The following is a 19,623-nucleotide window of genomic DNA, read 5'->3' on the forward strand; positions in this document are numbered from 1 at the left end:
CTTAGAAAAAAAAATTCCCAGTTTCTAAATGCTTCCTTTCGACCTCCAAGAGAGAAGCAGTAGAAACATTCAGAATTTTAATTTAAGATTAGCAGCAATGTAGTGAGTTGAGAGATGCTCAGTCATGATATTTTATTTATTTTTTAATAGATTTATTTATTTGAAAGTCAGAGTTACACAGAGAGAGAAGGAGAGGTAGAGAGGTGTGCCATCTGCTGGTTCACTCCCCAATTGGCTGCAATGGTTGGAGCTGCACCGATCCAAAGCCAGGAGCCAGGCACTTTTTCCAGGTTTCCCACATGGGTGGGTGCAGGGGCCCAAGGACTTGGGCCATCTTCTACTGCTTTCCCAGACCATTAGCAGGAAGCTGGACCGGAAGTGGAGCAGCTGGGACTCGAACTGGCGCCCATATGGGATGCTGGCACTGCAGGTGGTGGCCTCACCTGCTATGCCACAGCACCGGCCCCAGCCATGATACATTTTAAAAAAAACTTTCTTATTTATTTGAAAGTCAGAATTAGAGAGAGAGAGAGAGATTGATTATTTATCCACTGGTTCACTCCCCAGATGGCATACAATGACTGGGGTTTGGCCAGGCCAAAGCTGGGAACCAGAAGCTTCTTCCTGGTCTTTCACGTGGGTGGCAGAGGCCCAAGTCCTTGGGCCATCTTCCTTTGTTTCTCCCAGGCCGTTAGCAGAGAGTTGGATTATAAGTGGAGCAGCTGGGACTCAAACAGGCGCTCATATGAAATGCAGGCACCACAGGCTAGGGCTTTATCCACTGCGCCACAACACTGGCCCCTCACCATGATTCATTTAATTGGTGTTGTGCATGTTGTTGTTTTCTTTAAGATTTGTTTGTTTATTTTGAAAGGCAGGAGAAAGAAGAAGAGACACACAGAGAAAGAGATCTTCCATCCACTGGTTCTCTCCCCAAATGGCCACAACAGCTGGGACTGGGCCAGGCCAAAGCCAGGAGCCCAGAACTCCATCCAGGTCTCCTACGAAGGTGCAGAGGCATAAGCACTTCGATCGTCTTCTGCTGCTTTCCTAGGTGCATTGGCAGGGAGCTGAATCAGAAATTGAGCAGCCAAGATGTGAAATGGTGCTCATGTGGGATGCCAGTGTCACACTGTGACTTACCGCATGATGCACATGTCAACTGGCCTGCGTTCTAATCACGTTTTTAAGCCTGGTCCTTCATGCAGATCAAGTCCCCAGAGAATATTTGTCTCTTCCCCTGTCCATCAAGGAATCTGAGATCACAGACTTTTTCCTAAGGACAACACTCAATGATGAGTTTTTCTTTTTAACTTTATTAGAATTATACAAGTTTCATGTATTTCATATGTACAGATTTAAGAACATAGTGATACTCCTCACCCTACTCTCCCTACCATCCATGCTCCAACCCTTCTTCCTCCTCCCTCTCCCATTCCCACTCTTAATTTTTACAAAGATCTACTTTCAGTTTACTTAATGATCATAAGGTTAACCCTATACTAAGTAAAAGAGTTCAACAAATAGTATGAAAAAAAAAATTGTTCCTCAACAGAAGAGACAAGGGCTGTAAACAATCATTGAATCTCACAATGTCCATTTCACTCCAGTACATTACACTTTAGGTACTCTATGAGTTGCCTCAGATCAGGGAAAACATACGATATCTGTCTTTTTGGAACTGGCTTATTTCACTAAATACAGTGGCTTCCAGTTGCCTCTATTTTGTTGCAAATGACAGAATTTCATTTTTTTTACTACTGAGCAGTACTCCATAGTGTATATATACCATTTTACCATAATTTCTTTATCCAGTCAACATTTGATGGACATCTGGCTTGATTCTCTTATTCCCTATCTTAATTGAGCTGCCTTCACTGGCCTTTACTTCCCTTGGGACCCTGAGAGAGCCAGATCAATCAGAAGCCATCAAACAAACCTCCTCTTCCTCCTCCTTCCAAATGCCAAGCAAGGGAAAGTTCACTAAAACTCTGACGCAGATTTTATTAGCAGAAATAGAAAATGATCTTAATCCTTTCTAAAAACATGATTGATTGATTTATTTTGAAAGTCAGAGTTACAGAGAGAGCAGGATCCTCCATCCACTGGTTCACTCCCTCAGATGGCTACAACGGCCTGCGCTGGGCCAAGCCAAAGCCAGGAGCCAAAAGCTCCATGTGGATCTTCCATGTGGGTGGCAGGGGCACAAACACTTTGGCCATTTTCCACTGCTTTCCGCAGCACATTAGCAGGGAGCTGGATCAGAAGTGGAGCAGCCAGGACACGAACCATAGTTCATATGTGATGCCAACGTCACAGGCAGCTTTACCCACTATGCCACAATGCTGGCCCCATTACTTCTGAAGTATTTGGAAATACTACAAGAAGCAGAAAAATGACTTTTTCAGATATAATACAATGAGTAAAATCTATTAAGAACCAAGAAATGAAATATGAAATAGAAAGGATTCTCCTGGAGAAGAAAGCTTGAATTTAACAAAATAATTCATTGTAGACACTAAACTAATACAAATGAAGGACCAAAGTATCTTGACATTATTGCCTTTGAATAAACATAAGCTATCACAAATGAAAAAAAATCAACTGATTTCCTAGAACAATGAGGAAATAAATATTAAAGTCAACACATAGGACACACAAAAAACACTAATAATTTTTCTTTAGGATGTTGTAAAACTATTTCCTTGTCCATTCCCTTTAGCTCAAATCCCATCATGAGGGAAGCCAAGATTCCATTTTATCTTATTTCTTCTTTCTTTCTTTCTCTCTTTCTTTCTTTCTTTCTTTCTTTCTTTCTTTCTTTCTTTTTTTTTTTTTGACAGGCAGAGTTAGACAGTGAGAGAGAGACAGAGAGAAAGGTCTTCCTTCCGTTGGTTCACCCCCCAAATGGCCTCTGCGGCCAGTGCTGCACTGATCCGAAGCAAGGAGCCAGGTGCTTCTTCCTGGTCTCCCATGCAGGTGCAGGGTCCAAGCACTTGGGCCATCCTCCACTGTACTCCCGGGCCACAGCAGAGAGTTGGCCTGGAAGAGGGGCAACCGGGACAGAATCCGGCACCCCAACCAGGACTAGAACCCGGGGTGCTGGTGCCGCAGACAGAGGATTAGGCTAGTGAGCTGCAGTGCCAGCCAACAGCCATTTTATCTTATTTCTTCAGGAGGGAAGAGAGAGAGAGAGAGAGAGAGAGAGAGAGAAAGAGAAATTCAACACTTCAGGATAAGTTACAAAGAAAGAAACTCATTCTGATGAGTCTTGAGATTTTTAGGGCTTTAGCTCTAAGCCTTCCTTCACTAAAATATGTGACTGTTTGGTAGAACTTCGTTCCCTGTAAGTTAGAGGGCACTAGGATCTATGTCTCAACATCCATTCATCTTCACTTATTAGGTTTTCAGGTTCTCAAAGAACCTCTGTGGCTTCCCCCACCAACTCCTCTGCATTTGTCCAAATACCATTCAAAACCTGAGACAGGAGAGCCACTTGGAGGGTTTTATTTTTTCATGAATGAAATATGGTCCTCTCAAAGTGATCTTGAAGAAAAATGGGACCCAAGACTTTCATTAAACCGCATGAAATAGAGCACTTGGCAAACTCTGGGTAACAAAGTCCTCTGAGACCAAAAATAAATAAATAAATAAAAGGAAAAAAAGAAATTCTCGTCACTGAAAAAATCAGTGTTCTTACCTTTTCCCTGTTGTTTAGACAGGATCCATAAACTGAATCAAATTTCTCTTTAAAAGTAATTTGTGAGAAAACATGTTTGCTGCTATTATTCCTCTTGTAAAAAGAAGTTATACTTCGGTGGGAAATGGAAATGCATGACGAGAATACAAGTCCCAAGAATGTACCAACTTCAAAGTGGGACTGTAGCTATCCTTTGCAGCGGTTGCTGAATATGAACCCCGTGAAAATGTTGAGCCCGATTCATCCACATTTAGAGATTGCCTGTGGTTCCCCTATGGAGGAATTCTGCCAATTTTCCCCATGTTTCATTACTCTTCAGTGATGGGACATGTCAACCCAGCTCTTCTGGATCTAGAAACACAAAAGGAACCCTGGTTAGTTGACCTTAAAGATTTGTCTTTCAATCAACTATACATTTTAGGAATCTCAGTGTATGTGCTAAGTCCTGTGTTGAGGACTTGGCCTCCATCACTTCCTTTAGTCCCTCTCGATGGTCCTGTGGAGTAGTTACTTCTCTGGTTTACAAATGAAGAAGCACTGGTTTGAAGAGGTTAAGATCAGGGTTATTTTGTTTGGGGCTGACGCTGTGAGGTAGCAGGTAAACCACAGCCTGTGATGTTGGCATCCCATATGGGCGGGGCTCCCTGTTAATGCTCTGACAAAAGAAGAGGAAGATAACCAAGTGTTTGGGTCCCTGCCACCCCAAAGGGAGACCTGGAAGAAGCTCCTGGCTTTGACTTGGCCCAGACATGGCTGTTGTGGCCATCTAGGGAGTGAACCAACACATGGGAGATTCTCTCTGTCTCTCTCTTTCTTTTTATAACTCTGGCTTTCAAATAAATATATCTTTTTAAAAAAAACAATAGATTGTTTTGTTTGATTTCACAGAATTTTTGATAGAGTTGAAAGAATGATTACAATCTTGTCAAGGCATCTTAGTAAACAAAATGTCAAATAACGGTCCAATATCCAGCACCACTGTTGATCTGGAGAATAAAAATCAGTCAAGTACATGAGTTCCAATGGACGCTTATTCTATGGATATCAAATCTTAAAATAATTCTAGAATGTCATAATACTATTAAAGCGAATCTCACATTGGGAATGGACATTTGTGCAGTGGTTAAGTTGCTGATTGGGACACCTGCGTCCCGGATCAGAGTGCCTGGTGTGAATTCCCATTACTCCACTTCCCCTTTAGCTTCCTGCTAATGCGCACCCTGGGAAGGAACTGGTGATGTTCCAGGCACTTGGGCCCCTGTCACACACATGGGAGAGTTGGACTGAGTTCTGGACTCTCGCCGTTAGTGAGGTCCATCCCTGGCTGTTGCAGGCATTTGGGGAGTGAGCCAATGAATGATTCTCTCTCTCTCTTCTCTGCCTTTCAAATAAAATGAAAAAAATTTAAAAATTGAAATTAATTTCATATCAAAATTCTACAAATGTGAACTAATTTTGCATACATTGTAACAGTTAAGAACAGAGTCTTGAGTTAGATCTAGATTTAAATCATTTTCACCACTTAGTCATGTGCACTTCATTCATTCATTTATCAAATATTTATTGATTGTCTACCTAGAAGCAGCTCTCAGGCCTGCATTGGTAAATAAACCAGAAATAATCCCTGCCACAATAGAATTTATAGTGCAGTAAGGTCGAGCAATAATAAACAAATAAACAAACCAATAAAGGTATGTCACCATCAATGGCACAAAGTCCTATGAAGAAAACAAACAGGGGTTATGGAAAAAATGGGGTTAGAGAACTCATTTAGATAAAGTGGCCAAGTAGGCCTTCTGAGGTGGTACCATTCCAGCTGAGAGTTGAGAGAAAAGCAGGAACCAAGTACAGATGGAAACGGGGGTCCAGGGGTAGGGGTTTCAGACAGAGGTCAGAGCAAGGCCCAGGCCGGAAGTCTTCAGAGTGGATGTTTGCAAAGATGAGAGGCAGCCAGTGTGGGTGGGATCTTCTAGACTGGCACACGCTAAGGTTGGAGAGGTAGGCAAAGGCCTGATCAGCCATGAGAAGGAGTCTGTTTCTTCTCTCAGGGACAATAGTGAGCCACCAGTAGACTGTACAGAGAAAAGTGATATTACTCAGTTTACATATAAAGTAACTGTAGATATACAGAGATTGGATTCAGAGGGAGAAAGCGAGTGAGCAGGGGAAATCAATGATTATTGTAGTGGTCCAGGGCTGGAGTACAGTCAGCCCTCTCTATCAGTGGGCTCTGCAGCTGCAGATTCAAGCAACCATGGTCGGAAAATATTTGGGGAAACGTTGTGTCTGTACTGAACACGCAGACTTTTCCTTGTCATTATTCCCTAGACAATATCGTATAATGCTATTTGTGCAGTATTTACATCCTATTAGGTATTAGAAGTCATCCAGAAGCGGTTTAAATTGTATGCAGGAGGTGCATTGGTTGTGTGCCCGCACTACACATTTCATAGAAGTGAGATGAGCATTTGCAGATGTTGGTGTCTGAGGGGAGGTACCAGACCAATCCCTCACCAATACTGAGGGACAACTGAATTGGCAGAAGCCCAGGAACATGGGGTCTGGGATGAAATGAAGGGCTTTGAGCTCTGTTTCAGAGGGACTAAGTCACATCTTGGATTTGAAGAGAGGGGAAAGAAGAATTCAAGGTGCTTCTGGTTTGTGTAGCTATGAATGAGGATACCCTTCACTGAGATGGGAGAAACAGTCCCAAGGAGAAAAATCAAGTGTTGGGTTTTGTGCACGTTGAGCATGAGTTTGTAAGGCTCCAAGAGGAGGTGTCAGGTGGGGCATGAAGATGTGTGACAGGAGCTCATCAGACCAGGTGGGGAGGGTGATAAACCATATAGAGTAGTCACATTCACTCAGGTGGTATTATAAATTTAGGACAGAATTCAAAGAGAGAGAGTAGACAAGGCCTTGATTGCAAGAGAGCTAAGAGTGTGTGGAATCAAAATTTAGAGGTTAGGAAGAGAAGGAGAAATTGCAAAGGAAGAAATTAGTAAGAAAAAGCCAAGGACAACTGGCGAGGGCAGTGAGGCTAACACACACAAGGAAACTCTACTGCAAGTAGGGCAGAGCGGTCATCACAGCGAGCAGGCACAAGCGCCCACCTAGTTTATAAAGCAGACTAAAAACTAAACACCACTTATTCCCTATGGTAGTCCCGAGTGTTGAATGAAATGACAAAGCTAAGTTACTTACCGTGGGTTTCTGTGTGCATTAACTGTACACTAGGTTGGTGTTTGTGTCTTCCATTATCTCGGGATCATCAAGCATTGTCATATTACAGATGGGCCGAAGATGGGCTGGTAGAGAACTGTGTCTAAAAGAACATCAAATTAAGCTAACTTTGACTTTTTCTCTTTCCTTATTGAATTTATAAATCATTAAAAAGCATCATAAGGGGTGGCTGGCACTGTGGGGTAGCGGGTAAAGCTACTGCCTGCAGTGCTGGCATCCATATGGGCACGGGTTCAAGTGCCGGCTGCTCCACTTCTGATCCAGCTCTCTGCTGTGGCCTGGGAAAGCAGTAGAAGATGGCCCAAGGACTTGGGCCCCTGCACCCGCGTGGGAGACCCGGAAAAAGCTCCTGGCTCCTGGCTTCGGATCAGTGCAGCTCCGGTCACTGCAGCCATTTGGGGAGTGAACCAATGGATGGAAGACCTCCCTCTCTTTCTCTTTCTCTCTCCCTCTCCCTCTCCCTCTCCCTCTTTCTGCCTCTCTGTAACTTTGCCTTTAAAATAAATAAATAAATCATTATAAAGAAAAGTCATGAGAATAAACACCTTCACTTAGGAATGCAGGACATTTCAGTGTCAGTGAGACAGTGTATGGTTAATTACCTCAAAGCCTACTTTACTTGTCCATCATTCCGCAATACTGTTCGGCTTTCATGTAAAATGTATGAATGTTTGTTGTTGTTTTTCAATTAATTTTAATGGCAACCTGAGGAGGGACCAAATCAGCGAAGTTATTAACATTTAAAAATACTAAGCCACTCATTGCAAAAGCTTTTCTACAGCAGTCTCTTAAGGGAGTAGGCTCCAAGGAGCTTGCAGGTGCTTCTGAATGCTGACGTGCTGGGTAGAAAGGAAACGCATCAAGCGTGCAGGCACTACCAAAAGGCAAGGGAAATTGAAAGCTACTAAAAACAGTAGTGCGTTAATGAAAAGAAAATGAGCAGCTTCCATTTATTAAAAATTATGTAAACACACTCATTTCAGACCCATTACTATTACACTTGGATCTTTTCAGGAAGAGATATGAGAATGTTTTGGGCGAGCATTAGAAAAACCGAAACTTCTCAAAACAGTGATCCTCACAAAGTTCTATTAAGACTAATTGGTCAGGGCAGGCCAGGTGGCGTAGCGGTGAGGCTACCACCTGCGGTGCCGGCAGCCCATATGGGCACTGGTTCAAAGCCCAGCTGCTCCACTTCTGATCCAGTTCTCTGCTATGGCGTGAGAAAGCAGTAGAAGATGGTCCAAGTCCTTGGGCCCCTGCACTGGTAAGAGAGACCCAGAAGAAGCTCCTGGCTCCTGGCTTTGGATCAGCATAACTCCAGCCGTTGTGGCCAACTGGGAAGTGAACCAGTGGTTGGAGGATCTCTCTCTCTCTCTCTCTCTCTCTGCCTCTCCTTCTGTGTTACTCTGACTTTCAAATAAATAAATAAATCTTTTTTTAAAAAAAGACTCATTGGTCTTATAACAATGACTTTAGCCTATGAAAATTCAACCATTGGAAATTCAGATGAAAATAAATTTTCTAAGTTCTCTAAAAGAAACCAGGAGAAATCGAAGACGAGCTTCTTCCCTATCATTCACCAAACTGAACACTTGGGGAGATTCCCCACCTAACTAAGAGCATGCACCTTGTACTTTTTATTAGGCAAGGGAGACCATTTTATAAACCAAAACAACAGGTCATTCTCCATAAAAGATTGTCGCTCCCCCTCTTCGTGGAGGAACGACACTAAACCCTGCCTAGGCTTCATATCCGAATCACGGCACCATTATGCCTCCTAGGCTTCATATCCGAGTCACGGCACCATTATGTCGCTCCCCCTCTTCGCAGAGGAATGACACAGGACCCTGCGCTGTTCTCTTGCCTGCTCGGCCCTCCCTGGTTGGCTGCCATCCTTCCACCTCCGTGGAAGGGCGGTTCCCCCTGCCACTTTCCCCACTTCCGCGGGGGAGCGGCACACCGCCGGCCGGCTCTCTCGGGGGCTGCTCAGGCGTTCCTTCAGATAGATGTTCCTGGTGCATGGTGTCTCTCTCCTCCTTTATAGTCCTCTTCCACCAATCCCAACTCTGCTACCCACACACCGAGTACGCTGCTCTCCTCCAATCAGAGTCAGCTCCTGCTGCTTATTGATTGAACTGGAGGCAGCTGTGTAGAAGCTGTTTCCTCCTCTCCCAGCGCCATATTGTGGGAGAGCAGATGCATAGAATAAGTCTTAATTCCAGTAACAGTCTAGTCCGAGTTGCTCCCAGTTGCTCCCCACAAAATATATCATTAGTCTGGGAATATTTACCTAATGAATATAGAACTAGTGGATAAATAACTCGAAAGAGAAATATTCATGAAAGACTGTAACAGGGTGAATTGGATACTTGGACAAGTGGCGCACACCTCTGACTGTAACACCTGCTATCTAGGAGCTTGACCTGAAATCATTTAGGTCCTTTCAATCTACTCTCTTTTTTATCTTTTCATTCATGTTGTTGCTCTCACTTTCTTCTTCCCCTCCCCCTCACTATATTCTAACAACTCTTTAAGGCAAAAACAAGAATTTAGAAAACTTTTAAAGACCATCATTTAGAAACAGGTGAGGAAAAAATATTTTTAAAAAAGTACAAAATTAGACACTATTTCACCTTCCAAGAAATTTTACATACATGCTAAGGATGGGCCACTAACTTGACTGTAAGCTCTCCAGCAACCAATCCAAAAAGTCTCCCAATTGAGTGTCTATAGGATGAACACCTGCTTAGGAGAACTGGCAAGTGAACTAGAAAAAAAATAGATATAATCATTCAGTAAACCCACCAATGATTCACTTCTTCTGTTGAGATCTACATTATCTGTGGGAGGCAGCTTTTGTCAGTTCTGACAGCCATTTAAACAAAGTATCAGACTCAATTGAACAAAGCAGCAGCCTGTCAAATCGCTGCATTATAAAGAAGAGCATAATTATTCCCTATACTAGGAACAGAAAGAACCGGCTCCTGAGTGCTCCCAGGAGAACATGGTATTATAGCAATAAGAAGCCCCCATTTAGAGTCCTCATTGGGTACAGCTGTTAGGATCTACCCTCTGCATACAATGTCTCATCAATTACACTGTCATTCTCGTTACTGGCATGAACTGAAAGGGTGCAGGTCCATGATATGAAACCCAAGTTTTGTTCAGGAAGATCAACTCTGTAGCGTCTAGGGACACAACTCACGAGAGATGTGCCTTAATTTGCAGTCTAAACTTAAGCAAAATGGTGGTGCGTGAATGACTTGCAGCGGAACGGCCTGGAGTGTGTATTAAGGATGTATAATCCATGCCCCTCTCGGGATCAACTGAGTCACCTGGGGTGACGGTCAAGAGACAGAATCTTTAACAAGCACAGGTGGGTCTCAGGAACCCGCGGTTTGAGAGCTGCGGCTCGCAGGTGCCTTGAGCAGTCAGGCCCTGGTGTTTGGGTTGTCCAGGAAGAAACTCTTCGAGCACAGTTCTCAGGTGTTTCTGCACCAGTCAGCTGCCAGGACTCGGCTGGTCAATATGCCACGTATTAGGACACAGACATACGTTTTTTAAAAGATGACTTTTGTTTTTTTAAGGGAAAGAGTTTATTGGAGAAAACCCAGCAGACTGGAGGGAAGGGGCAAAGAAGGAGAAAGAGGGAGAAGGAGAGCGTGTGAGAGGGAGACAGAGACAGAGTTCAGGAGACAGAGAGGAAGAGAGTGAGAGCGAGAGGAGAGAATCAAGTGTTCAGGAACAGGTTCTTTTATTTATTTATTTATTTATTTATTTATTTATTTATTTATTTATTTTGACAGGCAGAGTTAGTGAGAGAGAGACAGAGAGAAAGGTCTTCCTTCCATTGGTTCACCCCCCCAAATGGCCGCTATGGCCGGCGTGCTGCGCCGATCCAAAGCCAGGAGCCAGTTGATTCCTCTTGGTCTCCCATGCGGGTGCAGGGCCCAAGCACTTGGGCCATCCTCCACTGCACTCCCTGGCCACAGCAGAGAGTTGGACTGGAAGAGAAGCAACTGGGACAGAATCCGGCGCCCCAACCGGGACTAGAACCCGGTGTGCCAGCGCTGCAGGAGGATTAGCCTAGTGAGCTGCGGTGCCGGCCATGAACAGGTCCTTTTAAAACTTTGCCAGGGGGTGGGCAGGGAAGTAGGGCAGTGAATCCCATTAACATGGGGGTGGAGCTTGACACCGGTGGTTGGGCCACATAGCCACCTGGCTTCAGGAGGTTAGAGCTTAGGATGGTGTCAGGGTGTAGACTGCGCCATAGATAAGACTGCACCATTTTCCTGACATTCCCCCCCCCCCTTTTTTTTTTTTTTTATAAAGCAGGAGTTGTATGCAATTACATTAGTCCCAAAAGTCCAGGAAGGGTAGAGGGATGATGATCTGCCTTTAGAGCTACTTCCTGGTGACCTGGGGCGACGAGGTACTCTTTACTTGCACGGGGCAATGTCTCCAGCCACAGTCTCCTGGGTGGGGAGCCGAGTATATCCCTGAAGAAGCATTTGGTTGACTGCTGGTTCCTGAAGGCCTTGGTTCGTTCCATTATCACCTGTTGTAAACACTTAAACAGACACTGTTGTATAAAAGATAGGGTGAGAATAGCAACCAATGATCCTAAGAGTGGCATTAACCAGGTAATGAGAGGATTTCATAGAGGAGAGGAAATGAAATGAGGGGGTCTCTAAGATGACTTTAAATAATTATTGAATTATTGAATAACAAATTAGCAGAAACACAGTACAAGTTTCATTAATTTTCGGCACTTTTACCCAAGAATTCTGTAATCAAGAGACAAATATTGGCACATTAATTAGGTTTTCTTGTGTTCATGTGATTTTTGCTTGTGATTGTGATTTCTAATGTGTCAGGTTTTGACAACCATATTTGTAAACAGTCCAAGAACACATCCAAGTATTTACTTTGGAAAATTGTAAATGTTTAATTAAATTGTAAATGTTGTGAAATACAGCATATATAAGAGTATATAAATCTCATCTTACAAGGATTATAATAAATTGAACACTCATGGAGCAGTGTTAGCCAACAGGGCATCTATAGGCCTTCTCGTTTGTTTGCGTAGCGCTTCCTATACAAATCTCTGCCCACGCCCTCCTCAAGGGGACCATCATCTCATTAGTCAGCCATCTGCTTTGTCTTGTAATTTTGACACCCCTATTTGTACCCCAAACAATCTATTACTTCCTTCATTCAAGCTATAGACAGAAGGGGTCGTACTGGATGCATGTGTTAACTTGCTATTTCCACTCAGCACGAGCATTTTGAGATTCATCCAGGCTGATGTGTGTAGCTCTGCTTCTCTTAGGTTTCCTTCTGTACACTGGTCTGTTACAGGAATAGCCCACAGCTTGTTCACCATCTCATTACAGATGGACATTTGGATTGCATATAGTTTTGTTTTGTTTTGTTTTTTATTTATTTGAAAATCAGAGCTACAAAGAGGCAGAGGCAGAGAGAGACAGAGACAGAGACAGAGAGATCTTCCATCTTCTGGTTCACTCCTCAAAGGGCTGCAACTGCTGGAGCTGGGCCAGGCTAAAACCAGGAGCCTGGAGCTTCTTCCAGGTCTCCCACACAGGTGCAGGGGCCCAAGCACTTAGGCCATCCTGTACTGCTTTTCCAGGCCATAGCAGAGAGCTGGACCGGAAGTGGAGCAGCTGGGACTCGAACTGGCACTCATATGGGATGCTGGCACTGCAGGCAGCGGCTTTGCCCGCTATGCCACAGCATCAGCCTGTTTGTTTTTAATACAGAGTGCCACCATGCACATTTCTGTTCATGCCTTCTAGTACACAGAACTAGCAGTTTCTCAGTTATATCCAGGAATGGATTTTTCTGCTTCGCTAAGAAACCCAAGCACTTTCCCCAAGTGATGGATCCATTTGTTCTCTTTGCAGCAATGTTGGAGAGTTGCCTCTGCTCTACCTCCTGGCCCACACCTGGTTTTGTTTTTATATTTTTGCCAATCTTTGGGGTCTTAAAGAGCATCTCATGTTTTAGAATTAAATTTGTTTGACGTCTATTGAGGTCATGAGTGAATTAATGTTTGCTTCTTCTCCTGTGCCATCTCCTTGTGTCTTTCCTCATTTTCCTAATAAGTTGGTTGTCATTTTCTTATTGATTCATGGAATTCTTGTATCTTCTGGATTCTAATCTTTATATTTACTTGTACTGAAAACGCAGTATCCAGCGTGACCTGCTTTTACTCTCTCTGTGTTGTTGTTAAGGAACACAGTTCTTAAATTAAAAAAAAATACTTATTTAGTTTCATTTTATTTGAAAAGCAGAGACAGAGGAACAGAGAGAGATCTTCCATCTGTTATTTCACTCCCCACATGCTGACAGTAGCTCAAGCAGAAGTCAGGAGCTTGAAACTCAATCCAGGTTTTCCACATGGGTGGCAGGGACCCAACTCTTGAGCTGTCACCTGCTGCCTCCCAGAGGGTGCATCAGCAGGAAGCTGGGGTTGGGGCTCCAGGACTCTAACACAGGCACTAGATATGGGGCAGGGGCATGCCAAAGGGCATCCTCCTTAATTTTAATCCACTGATTTGTCTGTCAGTGGTTAGTTTCATCTATGTGTGTGTGGTGTGAGAAATTCTTTTTTTTTTTTTTTTTTTTTTTTTGACAGGCAGAGTGGACAGTGAGAGAGAGAGACAGAGAGAAAGGTCTTCCTTTGCCGTTGGTTCACCCTCCAATGGCCACCGCAACCCGCGCACCGCGCTGATCCGAAGCCAGGAGCCAGGTGCTTCTCCTGGTCTCCCATGGGGTGCAGGGCCCAAGCACTTGGGCCATCCTCCACTGCACTCCCTGGTCACAGCAGAGAGCTGGCCTGGAAGAGGGGCAACCGGGACAGAATCCGGCGCCCCAACCGGGACTAGAACCCGGTGTGCCAGCGCTGCTAGGCGGAGGATTAGCCTAGTGAGCCGCAGCGCCGGCCGAGAAATTCTTTTTACCCCAAGTTCGCAACACTATTCTCTTAAAACTTTTCAACTTTTCTATTTTATATGTATGTCTTTAATCCACTCGGATTGGGTTTATGTGAGACTGGGATACGATTTAAGTTTTCTTTTCACCTGTGACAGATAGCCTGAACACTGTTTACGTAACAGTTTATGCTTTCTCCATTGTTTCTCAATGTCTGCTTGATATATGTGGGCTTGTTTCTCCCAGCTCTATTTTATGTGTTGGCTAACTTTTACCCCTGCCCTAGACCTATTACAACTTTACAATAAATCTTGATACCCAGAAGGAGTCATCCATTTAAGAGCATTTTGTTCTTTTTGTCAAGAGTGTCTTGGCTATTTTTGGACATTTGCTGTTATACACAAATTTTAGAATAAGCTCCTTAATTTCCTCAAAATCAAAACCACCACCACACACACACTTACACAAAAAGCTATTGGGATTTTTACCACAATCAAATTGAATCCATTGAAAACTGACATCTTTGTAAATATTGAAAATTCCCACTAGTTTTGTTTCCTTGTTTTATTTTAATTTTTGGTTGAAACATAATTGTACATATTTGTGGGATGTAATATGATGTTTTAATTCAAGAATATATACATTGTGTAATAATTACATCAGAATAATCGGCATTCTATTCATTTTATTTTGATATTTTCCCAAGTATTGATGTTTTTTTCATCCTGAAGTTTCATGAATCTCTTTTGAAAATTTTGTTTTTATTGTCAATATAAATGGTATTTATTTCTTAATATATATTTCTTAATATATTTTATAATTGTTGCTGATATTGGAAAACCATTGCTTTTGAATACTGAATGTCTAGTAATCTTGATAAGCTCTCTAGTTCTAGTAATTTGTCTTTTTTAAAAAAGATTTATTGGGGCTGGTGCCATGGCGCAGCAGGTTAATCCTCTGCCTACAGCACCGGCATCCCATATGGGTGCCGGTTCTAGTTCCAGCTGCTCCTCTTCCAATCCAGCTCTCTGCTGTGGCCTGGGAAACCAGTAGAAGATGGTCCAAGTCCTTGGGCCCCTGCACCAGAGTGGGAGACCTGGAAGAAGCTCCTGACTGCTGGCTTCGGATCGGCGCAGCTCCAGCTGTTGCGACCACCTGGGGAGTGAACCAGCGGGTGGAAGACCTCTCTCTCTCTCTCTCTCTCTCCTTCTCACTGTCTGTAACTCTACCTCTCAAATAAAGAAATAAAATCTTAAAAAAAAAGAGAGATTTATTTATTTTATTTGAGAGGCAGAGGGAGAGAGAGAGAGAAAAACATCTTCCAGCCACTAGTCCACTCTCCAGATGGCCACAATGACTAGAGCTGTGCTGATCAGAAGCCAGGAGCTTCTTCCTGGTCACCTAAGCAGGTGCAAGAGTGACCACCTTCCACTGCTTTCCCAGGCCATTGCAGAGAGCTGAATCACAAGTGGAATAGCCAGGACTCGAACCAGTACCCATATGGGATGCCAGCACTTTAGGAAGCAGCTTTACACACTATGCCACAGCGCCGGTCCCTTAATAATTTATCTTGAAATCTTTGGGTTTTCTACAAATACAGACATATAACATGAAAATAATAATTTTACTTTTTCCTTTCTAATCCATATACCTTTTATTTACTTGTCTTGTTCACTGTATTGGGTAAACAGTTTGTGGGAGTGCTGGAAGGTGCTTTTGTCTTGTAACTATCTCAAATGAAAATTTCGTTGTTTCTCCACTAAGTATGACCTTTGCTTTTGAGATTTTTGTGAATTTCCTTTACCCGTTTACCAAAGTTCCCTCATAGTTCTACTTTGCTAATAGTTTTTGTCTTAACTGGATGCTAAACTTTCTTAAATGCTTTTTCAGCATCTATTGAGTTGTTTATATGGTTTTTCTCTTTTCACTTACTAGTATGGTCAAGTGCTTAATTTTCTAATTGAATGCCAAGCTTGCGTTCTCTGCATGAATATAACTTGCTATGAAATAGTATCTTTCCTGAACATTGTGCAGTTGCTGATCATTAGTTCATATGAGCCTGTATATTCTCTTTTTTTAAAATTTATTTTATTTTTATTTTTATTTTTTTTGACAGGCAGAGTGGACAGTGAGAGAGAGAGACAGAGAGAAAGGTCTTCCTTTGCCATTGGTTCACCCTCCAATGGCCACCGCGGCTGGTGCGCTGCGGCCGGTGCACCGCGCTGATCGATGGCAGGAGCCAGGTACTTATCCTGGTCTCCCATGGGGTGCAGGGCCCAAGCACTTGGGCCATCCTCCACTGCACTCCCTGGCCACAGCAGAGAGCTGGCCTGGAAGAGGGGCAACCGGGACAGAATCCGGCGCCCCGACCGGGACTAGAACCTGGTGTGCCGGAGCCGCAAGGCGGAGGATTAGCCTAGTGAGCTGCGGCGCTGGCCATGAGCCTGTATATTCTCATTTCCATATGCTCCTCCTGGGAATTTCAGGCCAAAATTATGCTAGCCTCATAAAGTGAGTTCCAGAACACTTCCTGGTTTTAGAACTTGCCTACAATTGTTTTTGGAGATTAGAGTTCCTTTTTCTTTTGATGTCTGGAGAAGCCCTGTAACTCCAGTTTGCTTTGTGGAAAGGATTGTTAAACCTCTGATTCCGTCTGTTATACAACTTTTCTGGCTCTTAATGTCGTCCTATTTCAGTTTTGATGTTGTATTGTATTTTTCCAGGAATTTTTCTGTGAAAAAATTTTAAAATGTGACTGGCATACAGTTATTTAAACCTATTTATTCTATTTTTAATGTCTATAGCCTTCATAATAACATTCTGCTTTCATTCCTGATATTATGGTTATTGTGGCCTTCTCTATTTTTTTTTCTTTAATCTATCTTGGCAGAGGTTTGTCAGTTTTATTAGTCTTTTTAAAAAGTCAACCTTTGGTTTTGTTAATCTTTTCTTTCTTTTTTTAAAAAATAAGATTTATTTTTATTTATTTGAAAGAGTTACACAGAGAGAGAGAGAGAGAGAGGTCTTCCATCCGCTTATTCACTCCCCAGATGGCTGCAACGCCGGAGCTGTACCGATCCAAAACCAGGAGCCAGGAGCTTGTTCTGGGTCTCGCATGTGGGTGCAGGAGCCCAAGGACTTGGACCATCTTCCATCACTATCCCCAGCCATAGCAGAGAGCTGGATTGAAAGAGGAGCAGCCATGACTAGAACCAGTACCCATATGAAATACTGGTGCTTCAGGCCAGGGCTTTAACCCAACCTGCTGCGCCACAGCACTGGCCCCAATCTTTTCTAATTATATTTATGCTTTCTGCTTTAGTCATTCCTGCTCTAGTGTTCACTATATGTTTTCTATGAATTAATTTTGCAGGGCCGGTGCTGTTGCGTATAGGGTAAAGCTACTGTCTGCAGTGCCGGCACCTCATATTGGTGCCAGTTCAAGTCCCGGCTGCTCCTCTTCCAATCCAGTTCTCTGCTATGGCCTGGGAAAGCATTAGAGGATGGCTCAGGTCCTTGGGTACCTGCACCCGTGTGGGAGATCCGGAAGATGTTCCTGGCTTCGGATCGGCACAGCTCCGGCCATTGTGGCCATTTGGGAAGTGAACCAGTGAGTAAGACCTCTCTCTCTCTCTCTGCCTCTCTAGGTAACTCTGACTTCCAAATAAATAAATAAATCTTTAAAATTTTTTTTGCTATTTAAATTGCATTTTTTCTAACTTCTCAACATATAGGCTTTGCTAATTAATTTTAAATAATCCTTTTTTGTAATATAAGCATGTATTTAAATTTCTAAGAACCACTTTAACACAATCTTAAAATTTTGATAATTAGTATTTTTAAATATCCATTAAAATATTTTCTCATGCCTATGACAAAATTTAACATTGTTTAGTGAAAATTCTTAAGCTATATATAATACACCATTATTCTAAAACCCATTATTCTTCAGGTTGTTTTCCTGTTATGGATGCTAAATTGTCATCTCCTTGTTGCTGCTCACTTGTGTTTTATCTGTGTTTTGTTTCTAGAGATCTCTCTTTGCCATGTTCATTTGGAAACCAGAAATTTCCCTTAAATGTGTGACAAAGAACTGTTGACGTTCACAATGTGATGAAAGGACGGCTGAATGGAGGGACCATGGCTCAGCCTTCCTAAGACGTTCAACATGACCTTCCCGCCCCTCCCTCAGGACACTCGGGCCAACTCTCTCCCCATCGTCATTAACTGAGGTACCGATGACTAAGGAAGCGGGCTTCCCCTCCCCTGGGGATGAACCGCTGGTGCTTCCTCACGCTCCTGCATCCCGTCCTCGCTGGGAGGCAGTGGCCTTGAGCGCCTGCTGGGGACGGACGTGTCAGAGTCTGACTCAAGGAAGCTGCGCGTCTAGGGTGGAGGAAGTGTGTGACGCGGATGAGGCGTGTAATTCACAGCCTCCCGAGGCTGGGAGAGCGGGAGGTCCTCGTGCTTCTCCCAGCGGCCCGGGCAGTAAAAAGGCTAAAATCCGCTGGTACAGTTTGGAGCATGGCTGGCACGCACAAACGCAGCTTTCCACCGTACATGCGCTTTCCCTGCTAGAGCCACCTGTGACGCCGGCTGTGGCGGACTCCCGGGGCCAAGCCTCAAGCATCAGTTCATGCACTGAGCTGAAAGTAAGCAGAATTCAGTAGGTTTATTTTGGGGCAAAAACAAAAATTGCAATCCATGTATAATTGGTTCATAAGATGCATTTTCTACAAACTTTTTTTCAAAGATTTATTTATTTGAAAGGTGGGGCGGGAGAGAGAGAGAGAGAGAGAGAGAAACAGAGGTATCTTCCACCCACTGGTTCTCTCCCCAGATGGCTGTTACAGCTGGGGCTGGGTCAGGCTCAAACCAGGAGCCAGAAACTCCAGCTTGGTTTTCCACATGGTGGCAGGGACCCAAGTGCTTGGGCCATCCTCTGCTGTCTTCCCACGCATGTTAGCAGGGAGCTGGAGTGGAAGTGGAGCGCCTGGGCCTCCAATTAGCACTCTGAGATGGGATGCAGGAGCTGTAAGCAGCAGCTTAACCCCTGAGCCACACCACCAGCCTCTCCATGAACTTTCTGAAGTGCGCCCCTATACTGATACATGTGCCATTATAACCCCCTTCTCCCACCACAGTTACTGTATTTTCTCCTTCCATTTTTTCCCGCATGTACATTACAAATTATGGAAGGACGCGCAGAAGCCAGGGACATCATGACAAACGAGGGCCATGAGGCTCTGGTCAGGAAGTAGCTTTTATTCTTCCAAATGGATGTCGTGTAAAGTCATTTAATGACTGGTGTCAGCAAATGTTTATGAGGTGTGCAAAACTCCTCTTCTGTGGAAAATACAGTATAAAGATGCTAAGCATATTTAAGCGTATTTAAGCCAGGCAAGCTCTCATGCTTCTAATTCAATGCCCACCACCTAAATGACGCTTGAATGATTTATTCCAGAAAACTCAGTCTCATGCATTTTAATCATTCTTATCTACTCTTTCAGAAGAAACATATCAATACGCTGTTTACCAGCAAATAGCATAACCTACCCGATAGACCAGTCATTCTAATTACACTTTAAAAGGAATAGAAATGAAATCCATTTACAGGAACCTCTCTTCTTACTGTTCTTACTGCTCAAGCACAGAAAACAAAAGTCTCCCTTCCGCATCAGCTTGTACAGACAGTCACGCTCCAGGACTTGCCAGAAATGCGT

The 19,623-nt window shown here is 43.6% G+C and overlaps 1 long non-coding RNA gene across 3 annotated transcripts in view; it reads right to left on the reverse strand.

The window, feature by feature from the left end:
• Positions 1–1,143: 1,143 nt before the first annotated feature.
• LOC103349194 (uncharacterized) overlaps positions 1,144–19,623 on the reverse strand; it is a 124,950-nt gene continuing 106,470 nt past the window's right edge. For 2 of the 3 annotated variants that reach the window (XR_016221282.1, XR_016221289.1), the window contains exons 5-8: positions 11,299–18,546; positions 6,905–7,025; positions 3,701–4,051; positions 1,144–2,378 (exon numbers count right to left, since the gene is read on the reverse strand). This is a non-coding gene — a long non-coding RNA (uncharacterized LOC103349194). The remainder of the gene's footprint in view (positions 2,379–3,700; positions 4,052–6,904; positions 7,026–11,298; positions 18,547–19,623) is intronic. The other variant, XR_016221283.1, reaches the window with a different exon arrangement.

The sequence above is a fragment of the Oryctolagus cuniculus genome, chromosome 1 (genome assembly GCF_051225735.1).
Source record: "Oryctolagus cuniculus isolate XC-2025 breed Fujian yellow rabbit chromosome 1, ASM5122573v1, whole genome shotgun sequence".
Classification (NCBI taxonomy): domain Eukaryota; kingdom Metazoa; phylum Chordata; class Mammalia; order Lagomorpha; family Leporidae; genus Oryctolagus; species Oryctolagus cuniculus.